The 21,806-nt window shown below is 37.8% G+C and overlaps 1 long non-coding RNA gene across 1 annotated transcript in view; it reads right to left on the minus strand.

The window, feature by feature from the left end:
• Positions 1-1,303: 1,303 nt before the first annotated feature.
• Positions 1,304-21,806, minus strand: part of LOC138832878 (uncharacterized) — a 140,156-nt gene continuing 119,653 nt past the window's right edge. Inside the window, exons 2-5 of the long non-coding RNA XR_011373720.1 lie at positions 20,680-20,901; positions 3,902-4,012; positions 3,321-3,440; positions 1,304-1,575 (exon numbers count right to left, since the gene is read on the minus strand). This is a non-coding gene — a long non-coding RNA (uncharacterized lncRNA). The remainder of the gene's footprint in view (positions 1,576-3,320; positions 3,441-3,901; positions 4,013-20,679; positions 20,902-21,806) is intronic.

Below are 21,806 nucleotides of genomic sequence, written 5' to 3' on the forward strand. Positions count from 1 at the left end.
AATCTTTGCCTCTGAAAGAACCAATGACATGATCCCATTTCACTTACACTTCAATTGAACTTGCAAATGAAATTTGCAGACTAGGATGATCAATTGTATTTCTTGGCTTGGTTCAACCTCAGAGCTTCACCTCCAAAACGCTGACTATGTAAACTTGTTGAAACGAATCTGGGCCCTTTTTTAAAGCAAGTTCTGTCCTGATCAGGTTGCTTCCTCCCCTCACCCCCATCAAAATGAATACCAGCTCAAATGCTGGGTGGAGTTAGTCCCTATGATTAGTAATCACTTAGCCATAGTGAAACCATACAAGGATTAAATCCTGTGACTCTGCTCTTGGATACTTACAGTAGCTAGGGACAGTAACAGAATCAAAAATTATTATGTGTCTATTGTGTGCCAAGCACTGTGTTAGATTATAAAGCTATAAGTAAAAGAAAACAAAAACATAACTATTCTCACTGCCTGTACATCATATGACTGACAAGTTAATGTGCCAAACACTCTTCTATGTGGAACACACACAGCAGCAAACACTACATTTCCTTTTGAAAGGTTATGTTGTAGTGAGCATAAATAAGCAGTCTTAAAAAAAATCAGTAAGAAGGGCTGGGAAGGTGGCTCAGTGGTAGAGTGCTTGCCTTGCATGCATGAAGCCCTGGGTTCGATTCCTCATCACCACACAAGAAAAAGATGTAAATGGTGCTGTGGTTCAAATGGTAGAGTGCTAGCCTTGAGCTGAAGAGCTGAGGGACAGCACCCAGGCCCAGTGTTCAGGCCCCACGACCGACAAAATAATAAAAAATAAAACCTCAATAAGAAAAGGCTGATAATGCGGCTCAGTGCTAGAATGCATGAGGCCTTGGGTTAATTTCCTAACATTAAAAAAAGCAATATGAATATAAGCCAGGTACCAGTGGGTCACACCTGTAATTCTAGCCACTCAGTAGGCAGAGGTATCCAGGAAATTACAGCACAAAACTAGCCTAGGCAGAAAAGTCTGTGAAACAACATTTCAACACAGCAAAGAGCTAGTATAACTAATATAAGCTGGGGAGTGTGTAGGAAAAGCCTATGCTGGAAATGTCTTGACATTTAAACAGGATAATCAGGGAAGTTCTTCCACCAAGTAGGTACCATTAAACAATGGTGAATATTATCAGTGAAATAAAGGTAAAGACCAGAGAGTGAAATAGAGCTGATGCCTTTGATAGAAAGTAATGGAGGCAAATGGAAGAGCCAGAGAAAAATGTTCTGCAGTATACTTGCCAACAGAGAATCAGCAAGGAGATCATGTAACAAAAGAGTTTTAGGAGATGAGATCCCAAAAGAAAAAGGCAGTCAAGTCATGTGAAGCCTTCCAAAGCATTGTGAGGCTGTGGGCATTTATTCAACAGTTAACTGAGAAATGAGTGACTCAATTTAACTTCAAAATGTTTTGGTATGTATATGTGTTTATCTTCTTTGATCAGAAGGAGGAGGCTGTGAACAGTATTCTTTGGCAGCAGCCAGGAGGTGGTGAGAGTCAGAACTTGAGTGTAGTCAGAGTTCTTTGATCATATGCAACAGGAAACCACTCTATCAGAAAAGAAAAAAAAAAAGAAAATTAAAGACTATTGTGGAATCTCATATAATTGATAAGAAACGCAATGAACCAGACTTGAGAAACAGGATAGAAACAAGGCCAGGAACTTAACTATCCAGGCAATAAGATCTTCAGCCATTGCTTTTGAGCCACATTGCCCAAGGTTCAATTGGTTAGGAAAGTACGGCTTTCTAAGCATAGGTCACTTGCCCATTTCTAGTCCTATGCTTAACAGTAGACAGTGAGAACTCTGGGACTTTTATCTAATAAGAGTGCAAGTGGCTTGATTTTACCACCCTCAGGTTTCTAGGACTGTGCTTGACAGAAGACAGATTACACCCTAAAAAGAAATTTGGGGCTGGGAAGGTGGTTCAGTGGTAGAGTGCTTGCCTTGCATGCATGAGGCCCTGGGTTTGATTCCTCAGCACCACATATGCAAAAAGAAAAAAAGCCAGAAGTGGTACTGTGGCTCAAGTGGTAGAGCGCTAGCCTTGAGCTGAAGAACTGAGGGACAGCACCCAGGCCCAGAGTTCAGGCCCCCCGACCGGACCCCTCCCCCCCAGAAAAGAAGTTTGGATGCTAATGGGAAGGAATAATGAATGTTAGAAAATCTAGCCTAGGAAGTTCTTCTCTATAAACAATCTACTATGAAGTAGATCAGGGCAGAATTATAAATAAAACATATCTGAGAATTAAACCTTTTAATGAATAAGCCCATACTTTTCAGTAAAGAGGGGTTGTTGTTCTTGTATTCACTTACTTAAACTATAAATAAAATGCTGACACTCACCAGTCTACCATTAAGTCTAGCTCTTTAGCATCAATTCATCATATTTACAAAGTTTTCCCTTAAAAGGCCCTTAATATATGGCTACTCTGTTTTGGAAAATATTTAAGCTGGGCACAGATGGCACATGCCTATAATCCTAACTACTCAAGAGACTTGAGATCAGATGCATAAGTCTATGGGACTCTTATCTACAATTAACTACCCACAAGCTGGAAGTGAAACTGTACTTCAACCAAAAAAGCTCAGGGATAGCAGCCATCCCTGAGTTTAAACTCCAGTTCCATATGTGTGTGTGTGTACACATAGGTATACATGTATGAATATATGTATGTATAAACATATATTTTATGTATGTATACATACATACATATATACATATGTACACATATATCTGTTTAAGCCTATATAATAGAACATATCCAATGCATTTTCCTTTTGGAAGATTCAGAGGAAGGGTGTATGAATCATATAAGGCTTGTTTATATGTGCATTGCATTATGAAATTCTTATATAAACAGTTGAATATAAGTACATAGCTCATCTTAAATCATTCCTTCTACTCTTTATAGATAGTGCCTTTCCTTGAAATAGTAAGTATGCAACATGATAGTTGCTTGTCCTTTTAGCAACAGACTATGAAAACCATACAGATTCTAACTTCAGGGAACAAGCTGGTGACATGCTCTTTTAAACCTTCCACCTGTACACTTGCAGCCTCAAGATAATCAATTCTGCCATTAAGGAATGGCAGATGTAGTATCTTCCCTTTTTTTCAAAAGAAGCTTAGATTTCAGATCTTTATGTAAAATATCTTGATTTTAATTTCTGGAAACTCTATAATTTCACATTTTTCAGTCCTATTTCTGGTTCTGTGAAACACTGAGCTAAAAATGTTTTATTTTGCATTTTTAATTTTTGAGCAGTGTATAAGTTAAATAAAATACCTACCTATCACCTCTGATGCCCAAGTTCCTTCAAGGTAAAATCAAACACCAATAGCAATCATTGGATCTTTCCTTTTTTCCTATCTCTGACAACACCACAATTCTCATGAGAACCAGATGAAGCCTGTAACAGAAGTATATGAGTCTCTGACAATTCCCTTTATTCTCCAATAGCAAGCAAAATGCTTCCTAGGTAACATTTTCCAGTGAAGATAGGGAAGTGTCCTGGCTTGCTACTCCAGATGTCAAGAATTGCAATGGAAGCATTGTGAAACCAGTTAAGGGTGAGATGGCCAGGAAGACTGGAGCAGCTGATGAGGGATACATGAACTCATCTAAATGAGGCACTTAAGCAACAAAGTATCTGACTCAAAGGGAAAAAAAAATAGTCTGCTGAAAAAGCTCCACGAAGATTAAAAAATATATATGCAAAGAGTAAAAAAGAAGCTCTTCTTCACTAGCCTTGAGCTGACGAGCTGAGGGACAGCACCCAGGCCCAGAGTTCAGGCCCCATGACCGGACCCCGCCCCCCCCCCAATAAAGGAAGCTCTTCTTAATTATTCAGCCCTCATCATTGCAGACCACCTTACTACTTCTTTCAGCTTCATGGCTTTGTTACTTTCAGTCAATTAAGCATCATGAATTCCAGGCTTCATGTAAAATGCAATGGACATGGACTGCATATGTGTGAATTTCCTGAAACAATTGAAAACAAATTTTTAATGGAATATACTCAGAAAATTGGTTACGCAGTGCAGATTTATGTAAATATTTTAAAATGTATTTATAAGTAAGCTATTCCAGACAACTGGACTTCCTTTTGCATTTTCCCCTTCAAACTCTAGAAGCTTTATTCACAAACTTTACATGAAGGACACATGTTTTTCTATCCCTGGTTAAAAATCTAGAGAATCATTTCCTTTCTACTATGCAAACCCACTTCCGGTGACTAGAAAAACCACAATCATGGCGGGGAGTGATAGGGCACTTCCCTGAGAAAAAGCTTTCCATCCTTTCAAAACATTTAAACATTACCAATTAATTGATAGGTGAAGTTGATCTTTTAAAAAAAAAAGTGAAAATTGAAGCAGAAGGTATTTTTAAAGCATTCTCTACAAAGAGATTCAGTGTCTGAGTCTGACTTAGAACTTGGACCTTCCTAAAGCAGTTCAGAGATTCAACTCATGTAAACACTGGAAAGGTCAGCTGTTCATCAAATACTTTTCCAAGTACAGCAAATGTATCCTTATTAAGTTTCTTTTGCAAAAGTTCCAAGGTGCTGAACACTCATCCATTGCCACCAATAATTAACAATCCCAAACAACCTAAATACAGAGGATTTTTTTGCAGGCATTTTGAAACTGCAGACTATCTCAGGATCAGAGAATGTGGGAGTGGTAATAGGCAAAAGGCAGGCTAGGAGAAGAGACAACAAGTTTGCAACAGTAAGAAAAGAGTGTGTTTTCAAAACAGGACTTTGTGCTTCCAGAAAATGGCCAGAAAATTATAAAACATGCCAAACAATACTACTGGTCTAATGTTGAAAAGACTCAAAAACTGGTAGTCATAAATAGGCACTATAATGAGTGATTCCTTATTTTACCTAGCTAACTTCAATTTGAACACAGCTATTCACTCAAAGTTTAATGATTTAACATTATACCCAAAATAAACTATACAACTTGAAGTTAGGGACAGAAGGCCAAAAAAATGGGAGAAAACAAAGGAAGAGGTAACATTGACCAAGAAGCATTGTATTTATAACCTGACTTATAAAATTGTAGCCCCTTTGTATAACCACTTAACAATAATAAATATTTTTTAAAGTTTAAGGATTAAAAAATTACCTGAGCTCCTCACCTACCTTGAGATTTTGTCTCTTAAATTCTTTCTGCACATCCCACATGATAATAATCACAACCCTAATTTCAACAATACCGTTTATTGTGGTGCTTGAGAACTAAGCAGCTACCAACCATAAAAGTTTCCCACCCACACACTCTTACATACTAGTTTCTACGTGGCTATGTTTAACCTCATAGGGATACATAATGAGCTGTAAGGTATATAAACACACAGGACTCTAGCAAGATTTAAATCTCCTTTGAGATACAGTTAATATGAAATACATGGTAGTACTAAATATTTTTTTATTGTAAAGATACTGTATAGAGGGGTTACAGTTACATGAGTAAGGTAATGAGTACATTTCCTATTGAGCATTGTCACCCCCTCCTTTGTTTTTCCCCTACTATCCCTTCCCTCCCCACATCCCCAACTCTTCTCTCCCTCCCACCCCTGAAGTTGTAAAGTTCGTTTTCAGTACAGTGTCTTGTACATCTCATTGTTACAATTGGTCAACCTGATCCTTGTTTCAGCATTTTATTTCCTTTCCCCTCCTCAAAATAGAAAAAAGTATATACAAGATGCAGGGTACCAGAATCAAATACAGTGACATCAGGGGTTACACCATAGGGGGAAGAACATACAAAAGAAACAAAAAACAAAAAAAAAATCACTTGGTACATTAAAAACAACAGCAACAAAGAAAAAACAACCTCTTGTATCCATATCTTGGGGTTCATTTTGTTTAGCATCATCTTATATGGTCATATGTACATGGTTTTGACCTTTTCTCCTTGTCTGGTAAGATTATCCTAGACATATACTAGTCCCAAAGAATCATAGGTCCCATGGTTTCCCTTATTTGCAATAAATGTTTTTAAATACTATTAACAGAACAAAGAAATTATTTGAATGAACAAAGTCATTTTGATATTGAGTAGAAAAATTTCTTAAATGAGACACCAAAAGCATAAAAAGAAAAATAGATTATGAAGTTAATTGAAATTTAACATTTTTGTCTCTAAAAGACAGCATTAAGACAATGAAAGTGAAATCATAAAATATAAGAATTACCACAACAAGTATTTGGTGAAGAGTTTATATACAAAACATAAATTTAAAAAATAGATAAAATTCAAGAAGCAGATGCATCAACTACTGTTTTAAGTGAGCAGAAGGTTTGAATTAACAATCACAGAAGATATGCAAATAAGCAATAGGCACAAGAAAGATGCTCCATATCACTAGTCATTAAGATAAATGCAAGTTACTACTAAATATCTAATAAAATAACGAAAGTTAAACAGATTTGCAGTGGTAATTGTTGTCAAGGACAGAAGCAAGCAGAACTCTACAACATAGAGGAATGCAACATAGCACAGCCAAGTTGCAAAACAGTGTGTCAGTATCTTACAAAAGTAAATACACATTTGCCATATGACTCAACAAACTTATTCCTATGCATTTACCCAACACAAAGGAAAGCTTATTTCCACAGAAAGAATTGTTCATGACTATTTTGTAGCATCATTATTCTTAATCGCCAAAACTGATCAACCCAAATGTCCATCAGCTGGTGAATGCATAACCAATTTTAGGTGTATGTATATGTAAAACTACTTTTCAGTAATGTAGAATAGTTGTTGCAAAAATCAATAATACTGATAAATCTCAAACGCTTTATGTTAAAATAATCCAGAGTCAAAAGACTGCCTTATCATGACTCCATTCCATTTTCCCCCTTCAGTTCCTATCCTCAAGTTATGTATTTCATTTCTAACATTCTGAAGAATAATTAGGCAGAACCAGGAGGGAGAGGAAAGAATAAAAAGCAAAAGGGGCCAGGGGCCTTCTAGGATGACAGAATTTCCTAATATCTTAATTGTTGTATACAATTACCAAAATTCACACAACTCTATACTTAAGTGAATGGACTTTCTGTAAATTATGCCTTAATAAAGCTGAGGAAATCTCAGCTCTCAGAGAATCTTTTTTTCCCCCTGTTTGTTCTATAAATTCCTGTTCTTTGAAATAATCTGAGTACTTATCTTTGAAGTTTCATAACAGACTTGAGGTTTCTTTACAGAAGAAACCCATTAAACATTTTACACCTGTGATTTGTTTTGATATTATTTCAAGGTAATAAGACGTATCAGAAAACTGAACAAAGATTTGAATTCATTGTCTTCGGAACACTGAATTTAAGAGAAGGAAAGCTTCATCTGAAGTTGACATCTCTTCCATGTGATGCAATTCAACAAGCATTCACTGAACATCTGTTGCCTGGGACTCTGAAAACAGACTGCTGGGTTCAAATTAAGGTCTATCTCTTAAGTGGAGTGACCTTGGGCAAATTACTGAACCTAAGTGTGCTTTTGTTTCCTCATCTATAAAGTGGGAATGATGGCAATGCCTACCTCATAAGGTTGTTCTGAGGATTCAATGAACTAATATATTAATGGCATTTAGAAGTGCATAGCACATAATCACCTCACCATTATTGTTATGTGTGAGGTACTAAAACTACAAAGGGATTAGACAGGGTTTGGTTTTGTTATTTGTTTTGGTGAGATCACAGTTCAGTAGAGAGAAGGATAACAATCTCATAACAACCTGTGGAAAGAAACACAAAGAGTAATGGTAACGAACCATGACAGCACAGGCGCATGAACAATTCTTGGAGGTAACAAGGGGAGCTTGCTAAGGAACCCAACAATTGAATAAGTCTTAGAGGAAAAGAAGTAGCTCTTCAGCCAGAACAGAGTGCTAACAATTATTGTGATCATGTGCTCAAAATGTCTGCTAACTGCTGTAGACTGTGCTATATATTTTCCACAGGTCATTTCTCTTGTAATGATTGCAATAACTCCATAAGACAGGTACAACAGTAGCTATTTTACACATGAGGAAACTGTGTCTCAAAGGTTATGAATCATTGGCCTGGGGTCACAAATCTAGGACTGTATGTACCACAAGCTCAGATCCAAACTCTGCCTTTCTGACTGAAACCCAAGCAGAGAAAACTGTAGAAAAGCAACTGGTAAATATGAAGAAAGAGTGAAGTGCTCAGTGTGACTAAATCAAAGACAAAGTTAGAAAGATGAGTGCTTCACACAAGGAAGCCCTCCACTCTACTCCGAGGCAAGAAAGCTTAACAATTCTGCTGCCTCAATAGGTTTTATTCAGTTAAAATATGGTCTTCCTTTGCCAACCCTTGGTTTCAGTGGCAGATGTTTGTGATCCACATGTGTCAAAAATCCTGGGAAGTTTATGAGAACTACAGATGTTTGAGGTACCATGCAAGCCTGTGGAATCAAAATGTCTTTGATCTGGATTTTACAATTGTATTTTTAAGCACTTCCACAAGTGTTACTTATACATACGAAATTCGAAAGCCCCATTCACACATACACTGCCTCTTCAAGAGCCACCAAGTTCTTAGCCCTAAGACTCTTCTCAACAATTAGATTGTGATTCAGTCAGTTTAGGGGATGAGAAAAAATTAAATTCTTCTGCGTACTGTGGTTAGCATTGCTCCTCAGTACATATTTAGTGACATGGGGTTTTAGAATATCCTATCCAGATTCCCTCTCCAATTTGACTATTCTGTCTACTTTTGTGTTTATCTCCAGACTACTTTTCTAGGTTTACTGCACCTTAAAACAACCTTCTATTTATTTACTGTCTAAAAATTTTGTACCTTTGCCGAGAAGTAACGGTCAAGCTGTTATGTTTTTTTTTCCCCATAAGCTGTTGTTAAAATACACTACTTTCAAAAGTTTTTTTTCTTTGAAGTCTGGAATTGCTCCTAGAAATGTTAGGAGGGCCTAAGAGGGTAGACTCATAATATATGAAATAAAGGGATTGATGATAGATAACATAAGGTTAAAAAAATCTGACTATTCTTATGCTATAATACATCCATTAGGAGAATATTTAAACATTTTCTTCACCACGCTGTTTTAAAACAAACAAGGCTATCATTTCTGGAGTCATCAAGGATAGACTATGCAGGATTCTAAGTCAGAATGAGTCTCCTTATGTAGAACTTAAAGAATCTGAATGTGCTGGTCTCCTGCACAGACACGCTCTACAAGCCTCTCCTTGCTGGCGCTTCTGCAGAGAAGAAGCTGTGTGCAACTGGCTGCCAAGGCTTCGGCTCCCTGGCACTGGCATTGGTGAAAGTCACTCCAGCTGAAAGGTGTCTTTTGCACTCTTGTTGAGAATAACCATGCTAGAAAATGACTGTAAGCTCCCCATGCTCTGTACCCTGGGCTATTGTATTTTCAAAGCACTAATCCCTATACTTCTCACTTTTACAATGTCTTTCCTTAGTGTGGAGTCCACTAACCTGTACTCATTCTTGGCTTTTCAATGTAGACCGTTGTTTTATCTCTGTTGCTAAACTTCTTCTGTCTGTTATTCCCACTTCATTCAAATGAATTAAATAGAAGCTTTCATAAAGGGGCTACATTATCCACTCTCACATGGACAGGTCAGCAGGCTGAGGGTTCCCTGGAGTCAATAATCTTACTTGATTTGGTGCATTTTAGAAGATGAAAATCGACATATAAAATCCCACATCTTTGCCCTGAACTCTCAGTTCTAAGACAAAAAAAAAACCTTACCATTTAAATTTCTAACACAGTTATAAAGAAATACGATGGGCAATGTCCGAAGGATTCAGTAAACCCAGCTCCCCATTGAGCAGACAACACTTGTAAAATGGTAACCAAGCAAGCCCTGGCTCTGCAACTTGGGGCCAGTACTAATTGTAACCGGAGAATCTTACCTTTATTGGGCACTTTCTACATCGTTTTCATATATTGTCTCATCTAATCCTTATCATTCTATGAGGTGAATATGATTATTTCTGATCCTCTAAGTAGTTAATGTAAGGAAAGAAAGTAATATAAAGAAACTAAGGAGGGGTTAGGTCTCTTACCCAAACGTATTCAGTTTGTTGGTTCTTAAGTCAGGAGCTATTGACTCAGTCAGAGGTAGAATGCAGGCAGCAGGACACAGCAGGAAACCAGCATGAGCCCAGCCTGGAGTCAAGGTGTTGGGATAGTGGGCTAAGATAGAGTAGGCTCAGTGTCAGTGACAATTGGAATGTTAAGGCTGGTAAACTGAGGCAGAAACAAGCATGTTAGTCAAAGGAAGGAGAGATCTAAGATAGCATTTGCTCCTAGTACACCAAATATAAATATAGATAGAGCTCATGCCAGATTGAGAGAAAAAAAAAAGATGAACGTTATCAATGAACTTCTAAGGCTGGGTAGGACTGTGGCAAGGAAGAGGCTGAGCCCACAAAAAGGTCCAAGGGAAGTAAGATGATCAGGTATTTCTATAGATCTCACAGTCAACAAGCCCAGAGCTTAGAGACTGAAGGTGACTTACAAAGACCTTGTTCTACCTCAAAGTCCCAATAAATATGGGGTGTTGCCTATGAACTTCATAGTCAGTGCATCTCACTCAATAAGCACAAATAATGAAACAAACTCAAAGCCCCATAAAACAAGTTTTTTTAAAATTAAAACTCAAAGACTTTCCCCATTTATTCAGGATCAATCAGTTCTGTGGAGAGGCTCAGTTGTTTAGGTCAAAGTCTCTTAGCACCCTCTACAAATCTTTAAAAATCATTCCTGGGTCTCATATCAAACGTATAAGATCAAAATGTCAGGGAAGTTCATAGCTATAAGCTATGAACAGGAGTCTATTGGGAATTGTCTCCTGACAACAATGCCACTCTTTAGAGCACCTAGTATGAGGTTGTCACTTCATTTTATGTAATTCAGATACTCTAGAGCACTAGCCAGGTATAGCTCTTCACTCAGGTAGTATATAGGCCATGAGGATTCAGAAACTTTTTCAGTAGGTGGCAATGGAAAAGGGTCTTAAACTTTGGCCTTCAAATGAGACAATCTGAGGATGAGGCAGTAAACTGTATAAGCAGGAAGCAGTATGCTGAGTGGTGAAATGAACTGAAAATAACACTGCTGTGTTACACAGAGATAGGTTGGATAATGACAGCATACTCTTCCCTAAAATATTGACAGGTATTCAGAAGGAATGGTTAGATCCTTTGGTTTGCTTCTTTCTCCTTTGTCCTTCTATCTTCTCTTATCCTTTTCTGTGTGATAGGATTAAAATAAGTGGAGAGCTGACTTTAAGCTCTGGGACTGATTTTTCTCAAGAATAATAAATAGTTTTTGAGGCATTTGGGATTTAATGTAGAATCTGGTACTTGTTAGGCAAGAATTCTACCACTTGAGCCACAACCTCTAACCTTTTTGCTTTAGCTATTTTCATGCAAGGTCTCATGCTTTTGCCAGAGGAAGACTCAGAACATGATCCTCCTGTCTTTGCCTTCAAATCTGTAACTGGGATTACTGATGTTTGTCAGCATGCCCAGCCTCAAACAAGTGTTACATTTTATCAAACCTTAGAACTACTGGGCTTTGACTTGTTATTTATATGTATTATTTCATTTGATGAGTAACTGTGGATCATTGGGATAAAGGAAATCTCTGATAATTTACTCTAAGAATCTAGTTTCTTGTCCTTGTGTGTCAGTATGTAGAGAGATTTCTTACTTGGAGGATGTTTAGTGGAATTATACCTTCAAGGATGGTGATTTGTTAAGAGATGAAGTTACTGATATAAAGTTAGAACTTTCATTGTGACCTGAGTACCACCAAATCTATTCTGACATCCTTCTGTCTACATTATTGGTTTATAATTGGCTATGTATTGGCCAGGAAGATGGCTAGATGACTATCTGTATTTTTTCTGATAAATACAATCTAAGTTGCTAAGGCCTAGAATTAATAAATAGAACTTGGATTTTATATAGGGAATTAATATATGTAATGACATTTCTGAAAAAAAACAGTCTTAAATGGATCCATGTCAAGAAGACAGTAAAAGGTAGAAATAACTAAAGTCTTTTCTCATAAAGGAATACAATGATTATATTACATGGGGAGAAACAACATAATATTATTTTGGTTCCCAGTGTATTATCTTGGAATTTAGAAAAAGGAAAAAGATTGATGATTTTCTACATGCCCCAGCAAGGAATATACCACCTTTCAAACAGCTGTAGTGTAAAGCAACATATGGTCAAAAGACAGGATGATCAAGAAATTTCAGTGGAGAAAAACCCTACCAAATGTATTTGTAAACCAGTAATTCCTTCAGCTACATAGCTATATTTTTCTCAAAATGCTGCCTGTGTCAAAATGGCTGACACTAGACACAGCTTAAATCCAGCCACTGCACCCTTCTCTTGCACAACAGTATTGGCTTTGAAGTAAAGCCCCGAAGAATACATAGAAGTACCACCCTTGACATCTTAATATAGTGAGGGAAAAAAAATAGAAGCCCCTACCTTTTGTTTGTTTGTTTTCAGGACAAGCAGGACCTTGCAAGAAGAAAACAACGTTTTGGATTTACTAGATGATTTAAACATCTGAAAGGATGACTTTTGTAGCATACTTAGCTCATAAGAGCTAACAGCCAATAGAAAGCAATACATAATCTTCTGAATTGCTTGTTGTGGTAGACAAGTCCAAACAATCCATAAAGAACCAATGTCACATAATTTAAAAATAAAACATGTAAACAATCTGGCAGCGTCGTTCAGCCTGACTTCTTGCCCAGTTCTGCATAGCAGAGTTAAGAAAAAAAGGCAGGACTTCAAGTCCAATGTCTGGAATTCAATATCTATCTCACTTTTACCTCTCTCATTCTTTTCCTATCTCTGTACTCATAAATGGAAACAATCACTTTGTCTTCCTTGCAAAACTACTATGCAGATTCAATAGTAACAATAACATTTTTACTACCTAAATGTTTGCTGCTTTTAGGAAACAGTAGGACAGAATTCTTGTATTTTTTTTTTCTTTTCAGTCTCTTGCAGGATGAAGAAAACATGGCTAAATTGGCTCTTAGAATAGAAAAAGAAATCACTCTAGTTTACAATAAGGCCTGCAGGTCTCTGTGCCTAGAACCTTCTAAAATTTCATCCATTTCCTTTTGTATAGCCAAGGCCCCCCAACTGGCTTTCTTAATCATATAACCAAACCATTCCTAATGCCCTTCTTCTCTATGCCCAAACCTTTGGGAACTTTCAAAGTATAGAGGGTGGATCAACATGACTACTTTATTAGTCAGAGAACAAACATTCCATGTAAGCAATTTTGTTTTCTCCCGAAGATTAAATTCATTCCCACCTGTGGAGACTAATGGGCTCCAGGGATCTTTCTCTATGTATATTTAACAATGAGATAACTAAGTAGCAAAGTCAACAATAATCAGAAGGCAGGTGCAAGGAACCAACCCAACTTTCTTACAAATATTGTTTTTCCTTAAGGGAAATAAGACACGCCTTTAATATAACAGCTCTGTAACTTGAAGCATGAGGAAGGAAGATTGCCAACCAGGAATCAGTTCCATTACAGCAAACAGCTCAAACTCTGGTCTTTGTAGAAAATGGACTTGAGAACACAAACTTCTTTAGCTTGGTCACCCTGGCAAAAATTGGGGGTCCCAACTTTGAGTAATTTCTTTGCTCAGTCCAGACATTTCTCCTTCAGTTCCACTTCCATCTATCTCTGCCATTTTACCATCTCTGGTCTAGATTCTCAAGGGCCCTAAAAGTAGTCTTTTAGACTCTCCCAAACAATATACAAACAACTGTCAAGTGATAGTATCAGCCTGGAGATCCAGAGTCATGCTTTAACACAAAATGCAAGGTAAGCTCCCTATGGTCTTCTACCCTGTTCTTAAGGTTCTTCAAAATCTGGTCACACCCAGCAAATGAGTTATCCAGTCAGACTGGCTTCCTTACCAAGCTCCTATGAACAGACAAGACACACCTCTGCACAGCTCCGTTGCTCTTCCACTCCGTCACTCATTTTCTGGGTTCTTGTATGGAATGGCCCTCTTTTCCAAATGCAAACCCAAACCATCCTCATTCTCCAAGAGGGGGAGTTAGCCTTTCTTACTCTGTATTGCCCAAGAAGCATTTTCTCTCTTCCACTTACTTTATCCTTTAACAAATTAGCTACATCTTACTCAACATTTGTTTTGTATGTATAATAGACTTGTCTTCATAACTAGATAAGAAGTCAAAAAGTTGGCCCTAATGTCTTACATGACCTCAAACACATCTAGTTACAGCCTTCATTTTTCTTTCTTTAACTTGAATAATTGGAAAGAACTCTACCACTAAAAATGGAAATTCCTTGGTGAAATCAGTTTTCCATCATAAATCTTCAAATTGTATTAATTCAGAATTTAGATATAAGAATGTGCATCAGTAAAACATCTTGAGGGTAACATTAAAGGTCTGAGGCAAAATTGTCAGTGACTGGGGAGATTTGGCTGCTAGGCCTAACTCTGATCCTGTTTAAGCTACACAGTATCTATACAAAATGAAGGTGTTAGACTAGGTGGCCTAATTCTGATCCTGTTTAAGCTACACAGTATCTATACAAAATGAAGGTGTTAGACTAGTCTCTTCTCACTCTTTCTTCTAAAGCTATCATCAAAGCATCCTAGTTTGATTATCTATGGAGGATGGAAGTTATGAAGTTTCTCCTCATGCTCCTATTGTTTTCTGCCTGAAGAGAAACTTCTTAATAAAGACCCAGAAACAAAACAAATCAAAGAAAGGTTGACAAACGGGATTACATGAAGCTGCAGAGCTTCTGCATGGCAAAGGACATAGCTTGCAAGATCAATAGAAAGCCCATGGATTGGGAGAAGATCTCCATTAGCCATACAATGGACAAGGGTCTCATATCTAAAATATACTTGGAACTCAAAATATTAAATCCCCCAACAACAAATCCTCAAAGAAACAAGTGCCCAATAAGTAAGTGGGCTAAAGACTTAAAGAGAAACTTCTCTGAAGAGGAAATAAGAATGGCCAATAGACACATGAAGAAATGCTCAACTCTCTAGACCTAAAAGAAATACAAAAGAAAACAACATTAAGATTCCACCTATCCCAGTTAGAATGGCTATAATCAAGAACTCTAATAACAACAGATTCTGGAGGGGATGTGGCCAGAAGGGAATCCTACTGCATTGTTGGTGGGAGTGTAAACTTGTTCAACCACTTTGGAAAGTAGTATGCAGATTCCTCAAAAGACTCCACATAGAGCTCCCATATCACCCAGCAATCCTACTTTTGGGCACCTGAATGATTACAAACAAGACCACACTAAAGCTACCAGCACAACTATGTTTATTGCAGCATTATTTACTATAGCTAAGATACGGAACCAACCCAGATGCCCCTCAGTAGATGAATGGATCAAGAAAATGTGATATATATACACAATGGAATTCTATGCCTCCATCAGAAAGAATGATATCGCCCCATTTGTTAGGAAATGGAAAGATTTGGAGAAAATAATATTAAGTGAAGTAAACTAGACCCAAAGAAACATAGGTCCCATGGTTTCTCTTATTTGCAATAACTAGTATATGCCTGAGACAAGCAGAAAAGGTCAGATAAGATGATGTTAAGCAAAATGAATCCCAAGATAGGGACACAAGTGGTTTTTGCTTCCTTGCTATTGTTTCTAATGCATTTATAAGGTACCATGTGATTTTTTATTGCTCTGTATGTCCCTCCCCTATGGTATAACCCCTGTTGTCACTGTATTTGATGTTAGTATAATTTGGGGAGGGGAAGGGAATAAACAAGATGTTCAAATAGGGATACAGGTTGACCTATTGCAACAATGAGATGTACAAGACACTATGTTGAAAAACGAACTTTACAATTTAGGTGGGGGGTAGGGGGGTGTAGTTGAGGAGGTGGGAGGGAAGGGATGACAGGGGAAAAACAAAGGAGGAGGGAACAATGCTTAATAAGAAATGTACTCATTGCCTTGCTTGTGTAACTGCAACCCCTCTATACAGTATTTTTACAATAAAAGAATTATTAAAAAACAAAAACCAAAAAAAAGACATTTCTCTTCAGAAAATAGAAGGCCTTCACTTTATAATGACAATATTAACTGGGGAACTTGGTATCAAGTTGTTCTTATTTATCCCTGTATATTATAGTAATTGTCTAATCAAATACAAAAAAGGCAATGAGGTAATTTCCATTCTTTGAAAATCCCCATCCATGTATTGAACCAAATCAATGGTCTATCTTGAGTTTTGTTGTCATGAAGCTACATGATAAAGCTAGATGAAAATTGAAAAGAAACCCAACTCCAATTTGAACAGAAAAGAGTGTAAGGACGCATATTAAATGTCACGCTATAGACCTAAGAGAATTTTATGCATAAATCCTGAGAAGCAAATATGACTCCTACTTTCTAGCCAAATGTATATTTTAAGCAATAAGAAAGACTATCTGTCTGCTATAAGTCTCTGAGATCTATTTCTTTTATATTGGCCCTGGGGAAGACCAAGTTTCTCTGAAGGAGAGAGAGAAAGAGACAGAGAGAGAGACAGAGACAGAGAGAGATAGAGAGACAGAGAATAAGTTACAATAAATAACCTATCAACAATACTTCTTTTTTTTTTTGGGGGGGGGGGGTCCAGTCGTGGATCCTGAACTCTGGGCCTGGGCACTGTCCCTCAGCTCTTCAGCTCAAGGCTAGGCGCTCTACCACTTGAGCCACAGCGCCACTTCCGGCTTTTTTTTCTTTTTGCTTATGTGGTGCTGAGGAATCAAACCCAGGGTCTCATGCATGCAAGGCAAGCGCTCTACCACTGAGCCACCTTCCCAGCCCTCAACAATACTTCTTAAAGAAATGCATAAATATTTTCTAAAGCAAAGCTTTTTAATGGGGAGAAAGAATAGATGACAAGGAAATAATGTCAAAAGTGGATCTTCCAAGGGTCAATTAAGAATGATAAATGTGTTATGAAAATTAGTTACATTGTCACTCGCCTTGGTCATTTCTTTCCTTCATTTACTCTTCTCATGCTTATATATAGGCACTTTTGATCTAACAGAGCAACACAGTGTCTATTCTTCAGAAACTGACCCAATCAAGTTTAAAGACAGCTGAGATCCAGTTAGAATATACACTGACTGGGCACTTGCCATGTGTCAGTGACTCTGATAAGCCCATGGGTTCTAGTAGGTTGGAACCATTTTCAGTCCTGTATCATAGATGAAGAAACAAAATCTCTGGAAAATTCAACAGTTTGTCTAAGACTAGACAGCCCTGTGTCAGTCTAGTTCCAGCTGTAGCGCCTTCTCTTCTACACCTACACTAAACCTGACACTGACCTGTAACCTAGCCAGTGGTAATGGAGTCTTATAGGAGTCCTATGCGCTCTGCTCTTCTCATATGTCTCCATCCTCATCACAATGAACTAGAAACCTGCACACCAGAATAAATCTGAAAGCTAGGAATGTTGGATGGGTATGTGATCTCTTAGTAGAGTTCCTGTTCTGTGAGTTCAGGTCATGGCCTCAGTCTTCAATAGCATGTGAAACTGATGTGTCTAAAACTCCCCAGCATGTATTATAGAGCAAGTAGAAGGATGCCACATGGGAACCACAACAAAACACTGCAGTTGCTTCATATTCTCTGCAAGTCTCCAAAATGAAACACATACACACACACACACACACACACACACACACACACACACACACACATATACACACACACACACACACACACACACATGTACACACAGAGTCCATTGTCATAGAAGTTTCCCCAGAGAGTCTATTACTTTTAAATAAAAATGATTTTTTTTTTGGTCGGTCGTGGGGCTTGAACTCTGGGCCTGGGCGCTGTCCCTCAGCATTTCAACTCAAGGCTAGTGCTCTACCACCTGAGCCACAGCACCACTTCCAGTTTTCTGGTACTTTAGAGATAAGAGTCTGTTGGGCTTTCCTGCCTGGGCTGGCTTTGAACCATGATCTTTAGATCTCAGCCTCCTGAGTAGCTAGGATTACAGGTGTGAGCCACTGGCACCCAGCAAAAAATAATATCTCTTTATGGGATATTTGGCTTGCCTAGCATGTATGAAGCCCTGGGTTCAATTCCTCAATATCACACACACATACAAAAAAAAACCAGAAGTGGCAATGTGACTCAAGTGGTAGAGCACTAGCCTTGACCAAAAAGAAGCTCAGGGACAGTGCTCAGGCCCTGAGTTCAAGCCCCAGGACTAGGGGGGAAAAAAGATATTTATGTCTATTGGAATAAGCTAACAAAAGGATGAAAACAAAAAAAAATCCTCTTTTAGAAAGTAAAAGCCTTAGGAGACTGAGGAAAATCACTTTAGGTAGCACCATGACTGTTTGGTTCTCCTGAGCTGAGCAGCTGCCAAAGCTAAGAGAACCCCAGAGGGGCCTTAGGGTCACAGACACAAAGAAGTGTGAAGCTTTGAGGCCCTGGGGAAGATGCAGAGCTCAAGGGGAAACCTCCCACCTGCTCTAACCCAGCCTGGAGGCCCACTTGGAGACGTGTTTTGAATCACAACACTGGTGTGGAGATTTTGTTTACATGCTCTGTGCTATCTTTTTGTCTTTTACTTAAAAAAAAATGTTTGTTTTATCCTGATAAACCTTAAACCCTTTAGGAGGCTCTAAAGGAAAGATATACCCTCCAAAATTGAAGATAAAGCTTTGGAAGTACTTTGCAATCATTATCTTAGAAAGTTGGAAAGAGGATAAGAATTATCTCTCATCAACACCTCATTAAGGATTATAGCCTGGGCATTGTGGTTGTGCAAGGAACCCTAATATTTAATCTTCACAAGAGGTCTTAAGATAGTATTAACTTCTTTTACAGGAATCTGGACAACACTAATTTCCTGAGTATCACAAGGCTAGTCTGTGGGAGCCAGAATTAAGTGTCTATGCCCAGAAAGAGAATTCTTTCTGTGCAAAGCAAGCAATGAGAAGAAATTCTAAGGAGAATATGAAGATGTAACATCTTTATTTACTTATTACCTGCATCTTTCAATAGGAATTATGAGGACAAGTCAAGCATTTTAAGTTTTACAAAAAGGCATGTAGCAAAAAGCAAGATAACTTTGGCCTCCCTCTCTCTCAATTTCATAATTCCTGTCATCTGAGGCAAGTGCTACTAAGAAGATGCCAAGAAAAGCTACACAACTTTCCTGGTGGCTCATACCTGTTAATCCTCGTTATTCAGGAGACTGAGATCTGATGATTGAGGTTTGAAACCAGGCTGGGCAAGAAAATCCATGAGACTTTTATTGCCAATCAGCCATTAAAAAGCCAGAAGTAGAGCTGTGAGTCAAGTGCTAGTCTTAAGCAAAAAACTCTAAGAGAGAGAGTACCCATACCCGAGTTCAAGTCCCAGTGACAGCACACACACACAAAATACACATAAACAAAAATACTCACATATGTGTGCCCTCACTCTTTCCTTCCCTCTTCCTTTTTAAAAATTATTTAAATCTTTTAATAACTTCTTTTGAAAAAGTATGATTAGCAAAAATTAGTTGTTTGAAGGGGCAGATCTCTTTAAATACACACACACACACACACACACACACACACACACACACACACACACACACACAGAGGACAGATTGGTCTTCCTTCACATGTAGTCTATTTTAGAAATTTCCAATATTGGTATATAGATCCACCTCAGCCTTTCATCAGTTGTGAAAGGAACCTATGGATGCATGTTAATTTTTAACTAGTCCTCTATGATTTAGACATGCAGTTACTTTGTTTCCAATCTTTTACTATTGAAAATCATCTTGTATAAATATGCTTGTAATTCTTCTTAGAATACATTCTGTTATACTTTGGGGGTACAGTCTTAGAAGTAGTGATTTGGTCAAGAGCATATAAAATAGATTCATTTAAAATCTTCACAGAATCCACTTGCCTGAAGAAAAGTGTGTCCAAATTTACATACCTTAAAATATATACCCATGCCTTCCTTCTCATGATTTCCAAAACAGCATTGTTAGATGATGCTGTGTTGAAAAGAAATGTACCCATGTGTTCACCTCCTCCTTTGAGAATCACATGCTTCCTTCAAAGCCGATAGGGAAACCTATTTATTCAAGTCTAAAGGTTATGTTTCCAAAGCACAGGAAGAATTTTGAAGCTGCTTGAACTGCACAAGATGCTGACAGAAAGTATCTAATTGTTAATCTGATGATTTGAGCATAGTAGGAAGATGGACTAAATCCCTGCAAACAAACATTTGGCTTTGACTAATCATCTCAGTGCACCAGAGTACTGTCAGAGTCACCTGGGGTAGACTTTCTACTGCACAGCCAGGTCAGGGCAGGCTGTCAGTGGGACACAGGCACCAAGACAGATTCAAACTCTACTGTCTGTCCCTGCCTACTGGGGAGAGATCATGGAAAAGGAGGGAATAACACAGTAGAAACAAGACTACAGAGAAACTGAGCAGAACAGAGTGTTTTCTAAATAAAGGGGAAATAAAATATTCTATAGTTATATTTTCCAATTTGAAACCTTTCTAAGAGTAAATAAATCCTCACTGGATTTGCACACTAACCTCTTCCTCAAGTGGTGGTGCAGTCTAATCAAAATTTTCGGAATCAAGCTGAAATCCCAGGCTTCAAAAACTGTCTTCACCTTGCTTACTTGAATCTGCTAGGTCTTGAGTCTGCCATCCTTCCAGAACACATTTATTAAATGTTCCTTTCGTTCTTGGCAATCATTCTGTTGTGATGATTTTTAACATCCTGAGGGGAGAAAGCAAGCTGGCAGCTTTAGTCTGCAGAAAACAAAGAGAAAGAGAATGGCTTAGATGGGCATTGAGGGCTAAATGACAAAAAGGGAAATTGTCTCTAGAGAAGATGATGTCGTCCCAGTAGCAGTCATATTAATGATCAGCTGTAGCTTGGCTTTATTTTTGAACTGTGCACAGATATTACATGACTAAAACAAGAACTAAATGTGCGTTGTGTTTAACACTACCTGTCCAAGATTTTTTTTAACTAGGTGGTTGTGCTATGGAGCTGGATATTCTCATCTTTGAGGGAAGGAGCTTTCCAGATAGCAACAGAACACTTTTTTTTTTAAGTCTTTTCTTTTAAATCTCTTTATTTTATGGTAGAATTAACATAAATAACTTTTCTTGATACAATAACAGAGAAAGACATTACATGAGTAGTCTTCACTTTTGGATATTTGACACGAACAATAATCATTTTAATAGGTTTTTAATTTTTTAATTTATTTTCATTATTATCTTTTAGTATTATCTTTTAGAAGAGGTGCCATTTAACCAAGCAGTGTATAAATATAATGCATCTTAATTAATGTCACCTCTTTCAACATTCTCACCTCTCCTTCCCCTCCCACCCCTTCCCTTACTCTTCCTAATGTTGTAGGATATACATTGGATTCTTGACTGCATTCTCTCTATCTTCTCCTCTTTGTCCATCCTTTTCCCCTGCCGAGTACTCACTTTGTTGTGTTTATTTCATTGAACTTTGAATTTGCCTTTCTAAAGAATTACACTTACTTGAGTTCTCCCTGGAATCTACCTTATTTCAGTTAATACTTGTATATACTTGCATATTACTCAACACATTTACTTGTAAAGCTAGATTTATCTAGCTTTTACATATAAATAAGCTAAGTCTAGCTTTTCACATACATCCTTTGTCTCTCTGA

This window comes from Dipodomys merriami, unplaced genomic scaffold, assembly GCF_024711535.1.
Source record: "Dipodomys merriami isolate MVZ:Mamm:240054 unplaced genomic scaffold, mDipMer1.0.p SCAF_20, whole genome shotgun sequence".
NCBI classification, from domain to species: domain Eukaryota; kingdom Metazoa; phylum Chordata; class Mammalia; order Rodentia; family Heteromyidae; genus Dipodomys; species Dipodomys merriami.